Source organism: Dreissena polymorpha, chromosome 7 (genome assembly GCF_020536995.1).
Source record: "Dreissena polymorpha isolate Duluth1 chromosome 7, UMN_Dpol_1.0, whole genome shotgun sequence".
In the NCBI taxonomy this organism is placed as follows: domain Eukaryota; kingdom Metazoa; phylum Mollusca; class Bivalvia; order Myida; family Dreissenidae; genus Dreissena; species Dreissena polymorpha.
The window spans coordinates 85,220,960-85,241,542 of NC_068361.1; the positions used below are offsets into that span (position 1 = coordinate 85,220,960).

At 32.2% G+C, this 20,583-nt stretch overlaps 1 protein-coding gene and 1 long non-coding RNA gene across 3 annotated transcripts in view; one reads left to right on the forward strand and one right to left on the reverse strand.

The window, feature by feature from the left end:
• LOC127837572 (uncharacterized) overlaps window positions 1-20,583 on the reverse strand; it is a 386,512-nt gene that overhangs the window by 273,457 nt on the left and 92,472 nt on the right. The window lies entirely within an intron of this gene.
• Window positions 13,421-15,191, forward strand: LOC127837621 (uncharacterized). Its single transcript, XR_008029375.1, has 4 exons — window positions 13,421-13,550; window positions 14,267-14,467; window positions 14,662-14,892; window positions 15,123-15,191. It is a non-coding gene; the product is annotated as an uncharacterized LOC127837621 (long non-coding RNA).

Here is a 20,583-nt window from a genome sequence, read left to right on the forward strand (position 1 = left end):
TGCACCTGTGTTCGATCTAAAATTCACGTATGATTTATTTAATAACTTCGATAACACACTCATTTTAAATTCTACATGATTGCTTTTGGGAGCCAGCTTGTAACAACAATTATATTCCACAATCCTAAATTATACTAAATTATCATTGAATTTCATGTAAAATCAATTGAACTTGGACATTATTTTTACATTACAAAGAAGTAACTTCACTTTGTATAGTTCAGACGTGTGTGCACATATGTGTTCGTTATTATTAATATCAATCAAACATTTAATGAAAAGTAAATTGTGTTATGAATTCTAATACCTTACCAATTGTGTCAACTGATTCAATAAAATCTGTTTCCAACATGTCGACCGTTATTATTAGATTTCCAAAGCTTATGCTTTTTCTCAAGTGATCTTGTAACGGTTTGAACCGCTGTGTCATCGTGCCATCAATGCATTTTTCGCACAAGTTTATCCAGTTGGACATGGAATTGCATAGGATCTTAATTATTATGCTACCGGGTCGAACATCGATAGTTTCATCTCCGTCTAGTTGGGAAAAATCATAGACGAATAGAACTATTTTTTGAAGTGTATTCACGACTACCGGTAAATCATTTTTTTAATTGTGTATATATAAACAATTTCATATCCAAATAAGTAAATGCTCTTACCCGTTTCAACAGCTTTTATTACATCCATCAGAACAGTGTCGATATCACCGTTAGCTTCTTGATCAGGATTAAAAAAAATTCTACTGTGGATTGCCTGCACAATTTCCTTTTATACATGCTTTTCGTAAGATGCCAAGTTTTTTTCAGCCACAACCGTCCCTTAAAAAATATAAGCGGAGATTAATGTAAAACAGTTCAAGTATACTTATTTTTTCGGTAACAACGAGTAGTAAATTCAAGCATGTACTTCAAGTTGTATCGGTGTTGATATTTAAATAGTACAATACTAGTTAATGTTTTTAAATACCATTAATATTGTAGGCGTGAGGTATATTATACTTAAGAATTTCCTTGAGATGCAGTAGAATCGTTTTTACATCTGAAAGTACAAGGAAATATAATGAGTGTATAACATTTTGGTAAATATCGATATATATATTGATCATGTGTGTATGTTATGTATTGCATATACTTTATATCAAAAGCGCACAGCATTACATAGTGCAAAACCGTTTTCTTTGAAGAGAAAATAGCAAATGATTATGAAAAAATAGAGGACATTTGTTGATTTCCTAAGATTATTGATATTTATTCAAGAATGATGAGGTACATTAATATATTCACGAGTGGCGAAGCCACGATTTAAACTATTTATTTTCTACAATCATGAGTGGATAAAAATTGATAATCTATACAAACCAAAAATGTGTATATTTAATGTCTTTCCGCCGTTTGTTTAAATTTTAAACACGTTCAATCGTACCAATCCGCGGGATAAATAACGTCATGAACATTACTTTAGTTTAGAAACACAATTAGCATAAACAGTATATAATCAGTGCGTTACAAAGTGTAACCGTCATGAATGTATGCTTAATTGAATATTAGTTTATGATGTATGTGTTATCAAACTGACATGTTTGCAAGTTTGCCCCTTCGCACATACGATCCTTATTTGTATAATTCAACTTACCGCGCTCCATGTCTTTTAACGTTCTGTAGCTTTTAGTTACAAATATGTTTGTATTTACAGCAGTAACTTTAATACCACGGATGAGTTCGGATTGTTGCACTAGTTCCTAAAATACCCTTATACATGCAACAGCTGTTTTTATATTATTATTCTTATACGAGAATAATAAAACCGGAAGGATATTATATTATTATACGCATTACATTCTCATAAGAAATAATTGTACATTTTGTAAAGTTTCAAATGCCTTTGTGTTTCCATGAACTCCCGCGATAATGCTTTTCAATTCGATTGATTGTTCGAGTAGAACCTTCGCGCAAAGATTGAATTCCTTTTTTATTCTTTTCAAACGGTCCGCAATGCTTCTTATATGGGTTTCCTGTAAAACTGCCAACTGGGCTTGTTACATACTTAGTTCTGTTTTGTCATCGGGTGTGTTTGCATATCGCTCTTCTAATGTGTTTGTATCTTCAATCAATGCATTCAATGCCTCCTTCCGTGCTTCCATTTCTGTAACCGTATTAACTTCAATACCAACGTCAGTCTCTAACTAACAAATACAATATATATATCTTTGGAGTGAAATTAATAGTTCCATTCTGATCATGAAGAACTACTGATGGCATGCAAGCGCATTGTTCTTTCTGATAATCGCAGTAAGTAGTAGCAATAGACTGCTTAAGCAGTAGTGAAAGAGGTAGTAGTAGAAGTAGTAGTAGACGTAGTAGTAGTAGTTGTTGTTGCTGTTGTAGTAGTTGTATAAGTAGAAGTAGTAGCAGTAGCAGCAGTTGAAGTCGTAGAAGTAGTAGTAGAAGTAGTAGTAGAAGTAGTAGTAGAAGTAGTAGTAGTAGTAGTAGTAAAAGTAGTAGTAGCAGTAGTAGTAGTAGAAGAAGTAGTAGTAGTAGTAGTAGTAGTAGTAGTAGTAGTAGTAGTAGTAGTAGTAGTAGTAGAAGTAGTAGTAGTAGTAGTAGTAGTAGTAGTAGTAGTAGTAGTAGCAGTAGTAGTAGCAGCAGCAGTAGTAGTAGTAGTAGTAGTAGTAGTAGTAGTAGTAGTAGTAGTAGTAGTAGTAGTAGTAGTAGTAGTAGTAGTAGTAGTAGTAGTAGTAGTAGTAGTAGTAGTAGTAGTAGTAGTTGTTGTTGTTGTTGTAGCAGTAGTAGTAGTAGTAGTAGTAGTAGTAGTAGTAGTAGTAGTAGTAGTAGTAGTAGTAGTAGTAGTAGTAGTAGTAGTAGTAGTAGTAGTAGTAGTAGTAGTAGTAGTAGTAGTAGTAGTAGTAGTAGTAGTAGTAGTAGTAGTAGTAGTAGTAGTAGTAGTAGTAGTAGTAGTAGTAGTAGTAGTAGTAGTAGTAGTAGTAGTAGTAGTAGTAGTAGTAGTAGTAGTAGTAGTAGTAGTAGTAGTTAAATAAGTCGGTGATGTAGATACATCGGAATAATTAAGTATTGGTGTAAAATTAAAGACACTGATAATATTATATTAAGTGTTGTTTATAATGAAGCTCTTAAAGACTGTATTAGTGGAAAGAGAAATTGGGTAACCAATGTAAAAAATCTCCTTAATAATTATGGATTTGCATACGTGTTTGAAAATCACCAGTTTGTTAACACAAAGACATTTCTCAGTGAATTTAAATGCAGAGTCATAGATTGTTTTAAACAAGATTGTTTGCACACTTGAAAGTCCAGTTTTATTATTATACAAAGAGTTTAAAAATATCGTTTGAATATGAAAAATATTTAGATGTCTTACCTAAAGTCTCAGATTTTACTTCGGTGGATTAAGAATTTTAAGTCATCCATTGAGAATTCAAACGGGTAGGTTTAGTAATAATCGCATAGCTAGGGAAGATAAATATTGTACTTTTTGTAACTCACGTGACATTGAAGACGAATACCATTTTATGTTAATATGCTCTTGTTATAACGATATCAGAAGAAAATACATAAAAAACTATTATTTCAAACGACCATCAGTATATAAATTTCTAAGCCTAATGAAAACATGTTCTAAAGAAGTTGTTAAGTTAGCTGTTTTTGTGAAAGAAGCTCTTTTAATTAGGAAGTCTATATTGAATGATGTTCAGAATACGAATACATCCAACTGAATTGTAATGTTACACGGCTTCGATTTTGTGCTTGTCTATTTGTTTTGTATAAATGTATGTATATAATAAAATATACATAATACGAATACCACCAGCTGAATTTCATTGTGCCGCTGGTTTGATTATGTTTGATTTTGTTTATTTGTGTATTTTGATGGTTTGTGTAATCATATTTACGCAAGAAGTGTAAATTTACTTGTATTCATACTGGATACGAAACTGCGTTATTGTAGTTATGTTATATAACATATCTAATGTACTCACTTATTTAATATATTTGTGCATAATATATGTAAGATAATCAATTGCCATTTACTGTCTGATTGTTAAATTTGGCGCCAATTTTGTTCCATTACAAAGTTCGTGAGCTATTTCTTTCTATTATAATTTAATCAATATTATACACATAGCATTTGTTGATGTAAGTTTATTTCCCATAAATGCTAATAGCTGTTTGCCGCTCTGTTGCACACACACTTTGAAAATATTCGATTGTTTCCTGTATTAATTGTTTTGTGTTTACCCACCACTGTCATGTAAAATGTTAGATAGTATGTACAACTTTTACAATTATATAATCTCTTTCTTTTCACATGATCCTTCGATATGTTTATTATTACATGGCTTTGACTGACGATGTACTATGTACAAGTCGTAATAAACTTTCTGTTCAATTCTGTTCTGTTCTGTAAACAGCCCATTTTATTCTCTGAAAGATATCAGAACACGAACAATGTAATTTATTAAAACAGTATAAATATTTGCATGCACAAATATTATTTATGATATATAAGTAACGATATTGATACTCATTATAAATTAATAAATCATACAGAATATGATTCAATTTCACAAATATTTTTCAAACATTAACATTGTTCTTTCAAATCACAAAATAAAGAAATTAGTTATTTTTTAGAAAACAGTACTATTAGTTTTGCTAGTATATTTCTTATCAAATAGCGACAATCATAAATACACAATTTATATTTTTGGATATTGTGCAGCCAAACAACTTTCCTAAATACCCCACATTGAATGCAATCAAAACGAATGAAAGTAGCGAACAATAATTTAAGCACGAATATATTTATTTGCAGCAAAAAATAATTTAAGCTTGAAAATAAATTAATAGTAACACCTTACCTGAAAGATATCAGAACACGCACAATGGCAACTTCGCCGTGCGCGGTTCTTTAAATATTCTTTCATGGGCAACTCCTTGAAATTCGATCAGGCTTTTTCCAAAATGCGTATTCCACGTGATCCCACGTGGTCTCACGTGACACGTTTATTTACTTACTTATTCATATTAATTCGGGTCAAAACCGTTGACCCTAAGTCACGGAACTTTCCCGAATCTCCTGACTTCCACCCCCCCCCTCCTGTTCCTTACTTGGAAAACAATTTGGGTTGGAATGTGTTATTCATTCTCTAGTTGACTAGACTGTTTTCTTTCATTTATAAGTACACCAAGGTAAGACTCCAACATGTAAGTATCAATATGTGGTTGACTGAGTACAACGTGGAAAATATGCCTACGTTGTGCATTTGGAAACCGGGTCTTAACGCAATGCGTAAAACTGTTATTACTTTGATATATTATTTTCGGAAAATGGACTGCACAATTCCTTACATAAAAGTAAGCATTTCTAACATTATGCAATAGCTTTTTTAAGATTTTGTTAATTGAAATTAATTAAAACTATGTTAATTAGGATAAATTAAAATTATTAAATAAGTTAAAAATGAAAATTGAAACATTACAATAAATTCATAAGATTGTGATTTTAATTGGATTACATGAGTATCCAGCTTATATGCTCCATGTTGCAATTATATATTATACATACATGCCAACTAGTATCCGTTCAAATAAACAATATTTGATATTTAATGTTTCAATTTTCAACAATGTTAATTTTTAAGGTGGAGACATCTCAAATGTTCATCATGTGCATCTTGCGCATTTTGCAATTAAAACTGTTCAATTAATAACAAGAAATATCTTGACGTTGATTGTGGTTGGAGTTGATGAAAGGTAAAGGCTACAATGAATGAGATCAAAGATAGCGAATGTCTTTTTCTGTACAGTTCTCAACTGCATCAAACGCAGTACGGGATGTTACGCGGAGTTTTCGCGGCTTATTTTACATTATTTTACATTATTACATATTGCTGGTCATAAACCTATAGATACAAAACAGATAACCAAAAGAAGAATGGAAGTGAAATTAAAACATCTGAGTCAACCGGCCACACGCGAACTATCCGTACATATTTAAATATTTATACGCGCGTTTTCGAACGAACCTGTTTTAGGGGTTTGTCGGGCATTGCTATTTGATTCGATTATTAACAGTATCGAGAATCATCGCGCTCATGCTTAATACATTAGTCAAATGGTGGAATAATTATTGTTAAATCATTTTTTTTAAACACAATACTTATCATGATATTGTTGAAAACACATTAAGAATCTATTATTGACATACCATAATTATATCGCTAATTACCTTCATTTGACATATTTTTGGTCTAAAGAAAATTCCAGTTCACCTAGTTCACGCGATAGCGTCTACATTATATAACAATTATTTTTCTGGCCGCGAACTGACCCCGATACCTTGCGGGTTGTAATGCAATGCATTAAAGTGAGGCCACGCTTCCACTGCTGGAACGACGGCTTGTTTAAAACTTTATACGTTTACATGTTAAATGTTCAATTTCGAAAACAATTAAAAATGGTTTGGCAAAAACGAATATCAGGATAGAGAAAAACGATACTTTTATGAACTTAAATATACTAGTACACAGACAAGAATATGGAAGTAATTACTAAATATGAGAGCATAGCCTTTAAGTACAAACGCTATTGCGCTGGCAATCCTCTGAAAATAAAAGGTGCACGAACAAACCGTATTGATGTCAAGAGTTGAGTGTACAACTGTTCTATCTATCAAACCTTTTCATTAGAGATAAACTTGTTTCATGCTGAACACGCAATTAAACAGTGTTACAAAGACGCGGACATGTTTCCAATATTTTAGTGGTATACTCAATTTGACAAATCAGCCAATGGAATAAATGAAATGTATTCATTCGTGTCTAGCCGCGGGAAATTTTATTTGAATTTTATTGGACACTTACAGAGGTCAGGTAAGGTCAAAAGCGACGTAAAACAGCTACGCCGAAAAAAAATGTTCAAAATGTAAAACATACATTTACTTTTAAATCGCATACACAACGCACAAAACTTTGTCACAACTCTAACGCCTCTTTACAAATGTGAATGCTAACGTATACAAATTGGCAACAATAACTTCAACGAACTTTCCACTGTGAGCATGTAAACACGTCTAGATTAGTCATCGCGTATCTTTACATCTTACAATGTAACAAGTTGACATTTGAACAGTTGTGAATTCTGCATAAAATCTACACGCGGTGGAAGCGACAAAATTATTTTTCGTCTTAGCCAGGAACCAATCCATCGCTCACGAGCCGGGAACCATTGTAAATGTAAACAACGATTCTTCTGGTGCACAGGTGTTGGGCGCGTGGCAATGTCACTTAAACACTATCAATATGTCATAAAACAACATTTTTATCATTTTGACCTAAACATTTTTTCTGATATAATATACATATACAAGGTAGGTATCTCTTGACACAGGAACAACACTTACGTTAACATTTTAAGCCGTTAAGAGCCTAAATGGCGGTCGATTTTCGTAAACTATGTACCATTGTGTTGGGAAATGTTGCCTCGTGACGTAAAATGACCACGAACGGCTTCTTGCCAACATAAACTACAATAAAACAATTCTCCACTCGAAGAAATACTAGGTCGGCTCTTGTCTGACCGAACGTTCAGTGCCGATTTTTACAAGAGTAAAAGTATCGAAATACCCCGGCTACAAAACATAATCCGTACAAGTACAATAAACAAATAGGAGTTTATCAACTAACAACACATATTTGTCTTTTGTCCACACCAACCACTAATATAATCGTTTTGTATGGATATTTATTTCAATCCAGAAACCGAGAACCGTATTTACTTTGAGCGTCTGATCGACATGGAGCTGGACTCGAAATTGCCGTTAAACAATGCCCGATTTACAACGATTTCGACGTTATAATGCAAACAAAAGGACAAATCTGTGTTTTTAGTTTTATTGATAGCGTTCAAGTGACTTGGCCACGCGCCCAACACCAGTGGGTACTAGTTATGACAATGTGTACCCTAACACCGTTTAACTTGAAAATGCGTTGTAAAATGTTGAATTGTGATTCGTCAACTTGTATTTTGTACATTTTTATAGTGTGCACTTGTTAGATGCTGACTTGTAGCATTTACTAAAATCGATCGTACAACTTAGAAAATATTCAACATGCTAATGTAGTTTGTCATCACATTACTTTCAGATAGAACTTTTATCTTGTATTTATTATTATGATTACACTATTAGGTATATGAATATGTAGACTTTATATATGCACTATCTTCATTTTCAGATCTGTAGTTTAAGAAGTTACAAGTTTGTTTTTAAATATTAAAAAAAAATGTTAGAATCAGAAAATACAACATTTTACACTTTACAATTGTACAAAACAGATATTAAAATGTTGCATTTAAAAAATTCTCTGTTACTGAAACAAAATGAGCTGAATATTCAACACGTGCAACATTTCTGGTGATGAATAATATCGGCGGTCTTTCTCTTTCATAATTTATCAGATATCATTGATCTTTGAAATATATATGTGCACTAAGTATTACCATTACATGCGCAAATCTCCTATGGGCGATAGTGATGCAGACCTTGAAAAACAGAGACCTTGAATTTCTCCGCCAATGGAAATATTTTAATAATGCACATTTGTCCTTGACGTTACGAGACCAAGTTCTCAAAACTGCGTTTGAAGATGATCGTTCAAATTAACCACATAGCCAAATAACAAAACACACAAATGTAAGTTTTTAATTTTAGCTTTTCCGAGATGTCGGGGCCTCTAGACAGGTCGCATGTTGACTGTATATACGTTTTGCACACGACGCATAAATTGGCAAACGAGAGTAGACCATAAATTACAAGCAGTAACGATAGAGAAACACGGTTTTGAAAATATTGGATCAGGTTGTGCAAGGTTTGCTTTAATTGTATACCAATCCTTCTGACATTAAATTTAAGTTACAAATTAAATTAAAACAAAGATGAAGTACATACAGTTCATTTAAAGCCTGTGTTTGTTAAACATTACTGTCCTATCTTATATAATATAATTTTATAATAATATGTGTTCCAATATAAAGGCGACATTTGTATCATAGAGCTTATACTTGATTTAATTCAGGCTCGACAATTAAACTGTTTCACCTAGGCGCTGTCAGTTTGCTTGTTGCGAGCATCTTAACAACCGCCTCTGCCTACAAATGGAAAACGTGGCCGTCGGTTAGCCCTCTTGGCCCTGATATTTTTTCGATCCTGATTTACCGTAAGTTACGACATACATATTTATATTTGGACAATGAACACTATTGTTTACAGTTTTTGATGGTAATCTTGACAATCGTCTGGTACTATTAGTGGGCCTATTACATACATACATACATTTACATATTGTGCCCGTATATTTTTTGTCACATAGACAGAAACGTATATATTTGGACATTGAACACTTTTTAACAGTTTTTGATGGTAATCTTGACAATCGTCTGGTACTATTAGTTGGCGTACTATTAATTTGGAGGAAATGTTCCCAGTGGACGCACAATAATTTAATTTAATGTGTGAAACATTCATGTGAAAATGTTTATCCAATCTATTGTATTAGTCTTTGAATTTTACATTAAAACATGTTCAACAACAATCTATGAGTAATACATTGTGCAAAATGCTTCTATAATTAATATTCCCTTGTAGCTTGTTGGTTGGTATTATATCGAACAGATCAATCGCATATCTCGTATGGATATACATTTCAGTGTTCGTGTTTATTATCGTCATTCGAGTTTTGTTCCCTGATAATAACAAGAAAGGCGTCAATTCATATCGGTTAACGTATTTCTTTTCAAATTAATTTATATTAATTAATATATTAATTTGTACTTAAGATTCAGTTATTGACACAATTTATGCAAAATGCATTACATTTCAAGTCAACAATCTTTACCAAAAAAAAACTTGGAATACAAATATTAACATTCAACAAATAATATTTTTAATTAAGCGGGCTAATAAGATTTATTTTCGGATTACCACCATGTAGATGTTACGTAACGTTTTTTTTTTATAGTTATGTTCGCTTTTCTATATGAAACATTATTAATTTATATATATAACATATGGCAGAAAAGGGCGAGTGGAGAGAAAACCGCAAAATGTCTATATATAAGAAATTATTGTAAATATATAATAACGGTTATCATTATAATATTATTAATTAATTGTTGTTTTTTAAGTTGTAAAATATCAATTTATTTTTAAATCGATTATCATAACATTGTTTTCACTTACCAACGAATAATTACAGATTGATGTTGTTAACGTTGAGATTTATTCTGAATTAACATTATAACAAAATAATTCAAGTGATTTATATAAACTGTCAAGGTCAAAGCAATATTGTATTATTTGTGACATTACATTTGAGCCGTGATCTGTGAAAAGCGGGTTTAATGCATGTGTGTTCAATGTCGTCCCAGATTAGCACGTGCAGTTCGCACAGGCTAATCAGGGACAACACGTTCCGCCTAAACTTGATTTCTGCTAAGAAGGGACTTTCTTGAAACAAAAAAAACAATAAAGCGGAAAGTGTCGTCACTGATTAGCTTGTGCGGACTACACATGCTAATCTGGGATGATACTGTACGCAAATGCATTAAACTCCCTTTTCACAGAGCACGGCCCATTTCTTTTATATTTATTTCAGACTCAAGTTTTGGAGTGAAAGGCCATTCACCAATTTAGCTGATGATATAAACTGTTTATAAGGAATGTATCAATAAATATAAAGCAGTATACCGAAACGTTGTGTTATGCATGTGTTTCATTTTATGTTTGTTTCTCTATAAGGGAAAGATGTCAGTCAATGAAATGTTTAATGGACAGTGAAAATTACAGTGATTTTCCATTATTATCTATAATGTTCATTGTTTGAAAGTAACGGTCATCCCTTGATCTTGTAGTCATCGTATTGAACCGGTAAGTGAATATAGCTAGATAAAAAAAAATAGAGAAATTAAGTTATTGCCATTGTTTCGGCGAAATTCATTATTTATTAAAATGGTGGAAAGCATCAAGGAAAATGGGAGAAATTTTTCAGTAGACGTGAATATGAAAAATATTTTACTCAATAAAGCTCCATTCTTTACCATAAACAAGACCTATTCTAATTAACGATATATGTACGTAATCAAAAAATGCAACATCGTACACACTAATATGTTCAGAATCGGTATTGGATTTGTGTGATAAATTGGTACTCAAATGTTATAACACGTTCCCAGAGAATAAACATTAACTATCCAGCAATCAAATAATTTAAAAATTGATATAAATTTCACTCAAATGGTTACATAAGCAATCAGTATTCAAATCAGTATTCTCAAAAAAGTTTCATTGTCTATGGCAATCAAGTTTATTTGTATGTTTGCATTTTTTCACTCTTTTGAATCATCGAACATTTATTCGTTAGCAATGTATAGAGAATAAATGGAAGTAATTACTATGGTATCACATATTATAGTCACAAACGCTGTGCATAAAAACTATCAAGGGTTTTTATCCAACATTCATATTTCAAACTTGCAATATAAGAGATAAATTTCAAGTTTGTAGTTTTTGCAATTGATTACTATGCAGTGTGTTTAGAAGTGAAATTTCAAATGTTATATCTGGTTAGCCCTTCGGCATATTTATCGCTTATATTATTGATTGATTTTAACTTTATTGACTTTCGATATTTAAAAAGATATAGCAAATACAACTTTAACTATCTATAAATGAATATACAACTAGATGGCGTGAAAAAAAGTCAAGCAAGTTAAAATGTTACTCATTCTGATGATTCGCATCGATTTTTTGTTAAATAGATAAACACAGTCAAAATTCTGACAAAATTCTGATTATTGTATAATTGATAGATTTTATTTTAATCGATATTGTCAAAATTTGGACATTTAACTATTATATATAGAAATTGAACTCGCAATGTATATAAATATCTCAATTGTAAATGGTTATACAATAACATTAATTATCACGAAACAAGCAAAATCAATCTAAAATAAAAAATCGCAAAGTGAATATCATTGAAGAGTTTTCTAGTTGAAAGAATCCGTTTCTGTTTGTTTGTATATGTCAACTCAATGTTCTGAATACTGGGTGACACATGTTTCCTATCGAGGTCCAATAATGTGTCATTGATGCATGTACAATATTCGTTTATGGACCAGTTCAATGAGAAAATGTTTTTACTTGTTATTAAAAATAAGACTATGTTGTTGTGAATCAGATATATATACATTATCATTTGTTTTAGCTGAAATTAAAATAGTTGACTACAAAAATAAGACAAGGACGAACCATCTAATTAAATAATTACCTAGTGTATTTGAATGCGCAATATTTTTTTACTATCCAAATACCATATTCATACTAGCAACAAACTCGTAAACACAGCTGGTGCAACATGTATTACACAATTTGCAACATATCTATTCATGTCGGCAACATGTTTTATGCACAATACCCATGCGTTTGGTGAAGGCAAGAAATGCATATCAAGATTGATTTACCATGCATTTTACTTTATTTTAGACAATTATAATATTTGTTTTTCATTATGGGGAACAGATACCTGGATTGTCCTATTGTAAATTTAGCGTTTATCAGTAACAGTATACACGGGTTTTTGTTATGTTTTTGATGTACAATTTTTTATATACAATTTTCAATATATCCTATCTCGCCGCAGTCATTTTGAGCACACAAGTAGTACCGACAAATCTCCTGTTTTACATAATTACATCAAATAATGACACTGCAATCATACAGGTACGTACATCAAGCACGCCTTGTATTGTTTGAAAACATTCAATACTCGTTATAAAATCATAGGTGCATGTATATATTAAATATTTCGTTTAATTTATTTACTTTAAATAATAAAATTACTCTATTGAACGGAAATCCAATACTATTGCAGGAAAAAAAAAACGCGATAGCGCTGTTTCCTATTCAAAACGAAAACAACATAAATATTGTCCGCACGATGAGGCGCTTTGTCATAAAAAAAAAATACTCAAGAAACTTGGAAACAAAAGCTTTTACAGCAGACATCATTCATAACTAAAGAAAGAACTCAAGAAGTCAAGGATGTCCTTCGGGTGAACAAACCAGGCAACGGATGAAGAGATTCCACTTTAAAGCTTTTGTCGTCACAAGAGTAATATAGAGAGAAACTATTAATGTAATTAAAAAAACATTATCCACTAAATACTTACTCATAGTCACATGAGATAAAATATCGACTTTCTAAAAAACAGCAGACCCTAAGGCCAATTATACATTTAAAATGAATCATTGATGGGCGCCAATACCAACTTGCGTGTCAGGAAATCCGCTCATAAAACGTTTTCACAGATAACGTATTTCAATCCGGTTGTGTTCATTTCCGAAGGGGAGTGTTTATGAACGTTGTTTCCAAGATTGAAACGTGTCCTATGACGCAGGTGTCACAGGGAGGCACTATATAATCCCGGGTCAAACGCAGCGATCTTGTCGGCAGGCCTATCGAAGGAGAACTGGTAAGTGTTCAGGTCTTATTTTACGTTTAATTTGAGTTAAGATATTCTTAGTAATTCTATTAATTGTGGAAATTTTTATGTTACTCAATATTACAGATTTTTTTATTATAATAATTAAAAATTGTGTGCTTAAAGCAATCACGTGTGTTTGCGTATAGTCAAAGCTCATTTGGTGCCTTATATCGTCTAAATGATGTATAGATGCTCTAAAAACATTTGTTTCGAATCTAGTTAACAATATTACAAATATAAATATTTCATTAACATGTTTTAGTCAGAATGTTTACATTAAATATGTCGCGTAAAAAATACAACTTTGTGAAAATGTAGCATGCTACGTATGTCTGCTTAATTTAATGTATTTATTTATGTTACAAATACCGATATTTATTCATAGAACGAAACAATCAGCTCTAGAATCGCATCGAATCCTCGATATTGTTCAACTGTTTTTAGGATAAACAACTGGCTTACTTAGCTTTTTTTATTTGTTTTTACGACTTTCAAGTTGATTGTATTGTTTAACTAGAATTTATGTTTGGTAACCTGCATGAAATTTGCATAAAACGCTTTAAAACATATTTTTACAATGAAATGTTTGTTATTTTAGTGCATCAAAAATGAGGTTAAGCTTAAAGGGATAAAAAAAAGACTAACATATATATATATAGAGAGAAAAATAATCGAGAAATCAGGGCTAATGTTTTTTATTATAGAATACACCATGAGATCCAGCGTGTTAGTTGCCCTGTGTGCCGTCAGCGCCGCGATGGTCGCCAGTGTCCATGGATACTATGACATGAACAGTGGTGTGGGTGCCCTGTCAAGTGGCTATGGTTACGGAACAGGCTACGCTATAGCCCCTGGTGGCGGTGGTGGCGGTGGATTCGGAGGAATCTTTGGGATACTGATCTTTTGTAAGTGTTTAATTATGAGATGACAATACTGACTTTAAGTTCAAATCATGTATAACGTTTCTTTATTTTTTTGCAAATAAGCTATTCACACGCATTGACATGTTTGCTATTTATTATATTGTAGTTAATGTATTACACCATGCAATAAACTAGATAGTATTGTTGTTTAAAGCTGAAATACATTTTCTCTTCAGTGTTTGTGTTCATCATCATCATCAATGTACTGTTCGGAGGTGGAATTGGAGCCGGTGGTGGTGGCGGCGTTGGTGGTGGTGGCAGTAGCTATGGCGGAAAGAAAGGCGGCGGAGGTAAATATGGACAAGGCCGCTATAATGACTACTACGACGGTTACTAAAACGACGGCTACTTCAACGACGGCTACAACAACGGCCACTCTCACTGGCACACGAAGTGATAGTTTTCAGGTACTACACTTTTATGTAGAAACTTGTGTATGTTAAAAGGCAGTGTATTTCATTGTTCACACAAGAATTATCAGTCAGTTATTATGATAAAATAAATTCTAACAGTTTGTTGATGCTACCACTTCGTGGTTGTTAATATTTTCAAATGACGGGCTTTGTATTGAAAATCTTACGTTTATATTAAATGTTGAAAAATAACTATAATTCTATTTTACTTAACTATTTTCCAGATGATGACAACGGCTTTCTCGACAGACCACTCAAGACGACCTATGATATGATATTGTCAATATATTTAATAAACATGAATTGAGCATCCAAAATATGTTTTGTTTTATATGTAGTATTATGAAAATGAGATGCCATGGAATTATGCCGTTTTCAGTTACCCCTATGTGATATTACAACTTTACCTCACTGTTTACTTAAGAAAACTATCGAGAACAATAGGCTAGTGTTCAATAAAGGTGCGTTTTAAACACAGAACAATTGCGTTGTGAAATATGCATGACAGCTTCATTCTAGAGCTTCTGAAATTTATTATCCTGAAAACCATTTATTAGACTGATATATATCAGTAGTTTTGAGACGCAGTGTAAAAAATATTTACTGAGCAGATAACGGCCGAATTATATTAAACGTAATGTGTATATTTTGTCAGTGTCAATTAAGAAAAGCTTACGTTTAGAAGTTATAAGTGTATAAATAATTATAATATACTCAAACCCTAATCTAATTGTGAACATGTCATTGTAATAAAAAAATAGCTTCTCAGTTCTTAAAAATTATTGTGAATAAGACATGCAGTAACCAATTATTCATTTTAATACTATTTTTATTTTATTTATTCATGCCTCACTTAGGATTGAACAAACTCAGTCAAAAAACAAACAAGTAGATATTTTATTCAAATAGCTCTTTTAATTTCCCTTTTTAAGAATCTAGAACGAGTAGCTGTTTTATTTCTATGCATTCTATACATTGCTTCAAATTTAGTTTAAAGTTACGCATCTGGCATAAGCGTTTTTTGGTTTTCCTCGTGTTAGAATTGTAATGTAAAATTGATCGGATAAGGTTAAATTGTATTCAACATATTAATTGAAAAACATTTTATAGTCGTAAATGTTTAATACTAAATGATCATCGACCTTATAACGTTATTTATTTAATAATACCTAGTACTAAAAACGGTTGTTTCATTTAAAATAGTTCCTTTCACTACGACCATTAAAATGGGTTCATATGTCATATAAAATTACACGTACATAGCGATATATTGTATCACACCATGAAGCGAAACTGTGTAGGAACTGTTACTTTATTGAATTGTATACATAAAGGTATAATTAATGTCATATGCATATCATCAACATAGAAAGCATATCATATTCTTTTGGACAAATGAAAATATTGTATTGAAATAATAAAATAACGATTCATTTTAGATGGTGCACGTGAACCTACGCACACCAAAGAAAATGGATTGGCAGTCATTATACACGTAACATGTATATACATGTATTTTGACTACCGTGTAATAATGATTTACAGATTTTGCTTGTACAATTCGATAGTTGACATGTTTTGGGGCGTTTATTTGAACGATGTTTACGTCAAACACGCCTTCCATATATAGTAACAACAGCGGTTGGTATATTCATCGGATTTGTAACGTTATCACTATATGAGTGCCGCGCGCAAAAACCAATAACCAATATGCGTGCAGTCACTAGTGATGTCAATAGCGTTTGACACTCTGAACGCACTTTGGTAACGCCTCTTTCCGTCTGTAAAACCAATACAGATCTGTATATGTATGTTTGCAGCAAAGAAATAACACGCCTATGGTGTGTGTGTGTGTGTGTGTGTGTGTGTGTGTGTGTGTGTGTGTGTGTGTGTGTGTGTGTGTGTGTGTGTGTGTGTGTGTGTGTGTGTGTGTGTGTGTGTGTGTGTGTGTGTGTGTGTGTGTGTGTGTGTGTGTGTGTGTGTGTGTGTGTGTGTGTGTGTGTGTGTGTGTGTGTGTGTGTGTGTGTGTGTGTGTGTGTGTGTGTGTGTGTGTGTGTGTGTGTGTGTGTGTGTGTGTGTGTGTGCGCGTGTGTGTGCGTGTGCGTGTGCGTGTGTGTGTGTGTATGTGTGTGTGTTTATTGTTTCAGGTCAGATACACCGATCTAACAGGCATTCCGCTTACATATTATAGAGTTTAAAAACTTTCAATGTATAATATAAACTGAAATATACTCATATATACTAATATTTCAATAAACAGTCACACATATATTATAAATGAAAGATTTACATGTAAATAATAGTTTCATAATTCAATCATTAAATAAATCATCATTAACGCTGAGTTTTCTTTAAAATGTCGGTTAATTAATCAAAATATTTAAATTATTGTATGGTGCAAATGTTTGAAGACAAATATAAACATTTGTGACAAAATTGACATTTTGAAAAAAAAAGTTAAATCAAGTATTTTGTTAGTTAAAGCAAAATTAGGAGAACTTTGTGCAAATTAAGTCATGATTTGAATACAAATATGTATAAAATCAAATCTTATGCACTAATCTACAATTGCATATCTTCCAATATGTTGATAGTAAACATTTCAATGAAAAATGCTATTTTCGGCTTAGATTGGTCGAAGGTGCGGAGAGAACATTGTCCCGAATACTGTAAGTCGCCAGTATCTAACTCAAAACAAGGAAATTCTGCTTCCACGGGGAGAATTACCATGTTATTGTTTAATACATAGTAACAGAGACATTGCTTGTATTGCATGTTTCAGGTAAAACAAAACTAGACAAAAATACTTATACACTCATTGTATATATTATGATACAAATTGACGATTTACTTTACAACATTATTAATAAGTTTTGTTATTTTTTTTTAAGTGTTTGTCTTCATCATTCTAATCCGCGTGCTGTTTGGTTTCAACAGCGGAGCTGGCATCAACTCACAAAATAGCTATTAAAGCTAAGAAAAAGTTCGAGGTATATTTCATTTGATCATTAACAAAAATGACAAACGTTTTAATGATTTAGATATTACACATCATATCCAAATGTCTCACACGTAAGTACATTTATAAATCCTATAGTAAGTTTTAAATAAAGTTCAAGCTATAAAATTCTCTTTCTATTTAAATGCTAGTTCCCCCTGTATGTGATCATTAGTCTACTCTAATTTCGTATCAAATATCATTTGGAATGACAATACATATTTTTTTTGTCGTCGTTTTCAGATATCAGGAAAGGCTAACTAAAATATTATTTCATCTTTCTGCAAAACGTGATTGCAATTGGTGCGATTATTGAATATTTGAAAGCAGTTGTGCTAAGATATGCTGTCTGAATAAATAAATAAAACGGAAACAATCGACTTTCAATAAACGACAATAGAAATGTATACATGTATACGAATTAAGATTACCACAGCATTTTCCTTAAACGAGGAAAGTCGAATCTTTTCAAAGCTTAAAAGAGTAATTCAGATAAAGTTAAATATTAAATACCTACTGACTATTCGGCCATAACATACTCTGAGCCGGACTACTTTTATGTCACAACAGACGTTCGGCAGATTTCATTCCGCGAAAAACTTAGTTTGTTTCACAGAACATGTTTTTTTAGTTTTGAGTTTTGTAAAAGTAAAAGAACAAAGAAAGTATTCAATAAATGGAATATTAAAACTACTAAGGTTTTATAAGACCGTGTGTTAGACTCGTTGGTTGTGTCATGAAGCATCGACTTTGCGCCCATCGTTTTGTACGACTTTTCACAGCCAATCGAATGATACACGTTATCAGAACAACACACCAGCATGCTATTATAACAGAACATTAATCGTATACACAAACCCGTATCCTTACGATTGTCACCAAGATGAACCAATGTTGTGATTCTTACAAAATGCAAAACAGTGCGATGGGTACAACAAAAACAAGAAAAACCAAACAACACTACCACCAAAGTTTGTGAGAATATACTAAGTTGAGTGACTAAGAAACGTTGGGGATCAGATCGGTTGTGTTTGACAGTAAAGACATGCAGATATCAAAATAATCTATTGCTATCTTAAGACAACATGTAACAATGCAGCATCAACTTTAGTTCAAACGTATTTGAAGTAAATTGATGAAATTCAAAACCACAAGAGATGAACTACTAGCCAAAAGTATGCAATAGAACGCTCAAAACAAATAACCTGGTTAACTCGGAAGCGCAATTCAAAATACATTACTTAATATGTGCACACCAAACATTTTAAATCACCGTAAATAACACCACGCTTTTGATGACATACGCTAGACGTTTAGAAATTGAAATTATTTCATTTTGAAGACGAGTTTAAATCAAATCGAATTATTTTCTTCCATATGCGTTTCTTTGGTAATTTAATTCGATGCTGTAAAACTGTTTAAATGTTATGCTCTAAAACAACAAGACCAAGACAACGGACATATATATAAGCTGATTTCGTTCCCCACCCTAACATCTTTGTTGCGCAGCCGGTGTGAAAATATGTGTTGACAAAAAAATAAAGAGCCTAAAGGCTTTTACCAGACAATATTTCCTACAAAAGCATCGATTATGATGCAGATCTTCATACCTTTCATTCAAAGGAAACAACAACAAAATATCATTCAAGTCAAGCAAAGTGTTTTCACAGCAAGTCCCTTTCTTCTGGTACACATTAAATAGATGTCCTTAAATAGACTTAGCTTTTTGACTTCCTGATTATCTTTTAAACTACCTACAACGCTTTTCTTTCTTCACGAATGTTTATACCTAGGAATAAATCTGGGTTAAATTATGCCAAGCATTTTTAGTATTTTTTACATACTTTTGCCAGCGTATCCAACTGCTCCTGGGTATCTGGTTAAAACTTGTTGAACACACCTATCTTGAGTACAGCTTGCATGTTTGCAAGATATTCTTTCAACTTGTCATCTGTTAAAACCAAATTGTTTATACAATTGGCTGCTGAATGGTAAATCTCGTTGCGATCAGACCTGACCTAAAACATATAAAGAACATAACACAGCATATATCTTTATGATATAAATGACAATATATAACAAGACAGTTCAAGAGACAGATATTTCCCACGCCGTGATTCTTTTGACTTTCAAGTGGTGACATTGATCTTGAGTCAGCTTCATTGACTCATGTCCTATCAACGACTTGAGCATGAAGCTTTTGACGTTCAAGAGTAAACCTAATCTTGAGGTGGCAAGACTCAATCACGTCTTTTGAGCACCATCTCATTGGCCGTAATATTTGTTTTAAAGTCAGTCTAAATTAAAATGCTCATTACTAAAAAACACCATTACCTTGTAAAAATCCACCAAGCAGTTTGAGTAGAAATTTAAATAATCAATAAACGATATATATTTGATTCAACCACTGTTAAATTTCATAACTGTGGGTTGTTTTTGTAATTAAACAGGAAACTCACACACTAATTTCGTTCTATTGTGTTAATAAAATATGATAACTCGGTAATCAGTTTAATGATAAAACTGGAAAGCAAACTGTTAAAAGAGCATATAGAATAGTCGTCTTCCAACTATACTGAACAAACTCATATCGTCCCGTCTTATTAATTGTGATTCCGGGGTAACACGTATGCCTTTCTGTATATAATTTGACAGACAATTTCGAGTTATACACAGCGATCTGACGA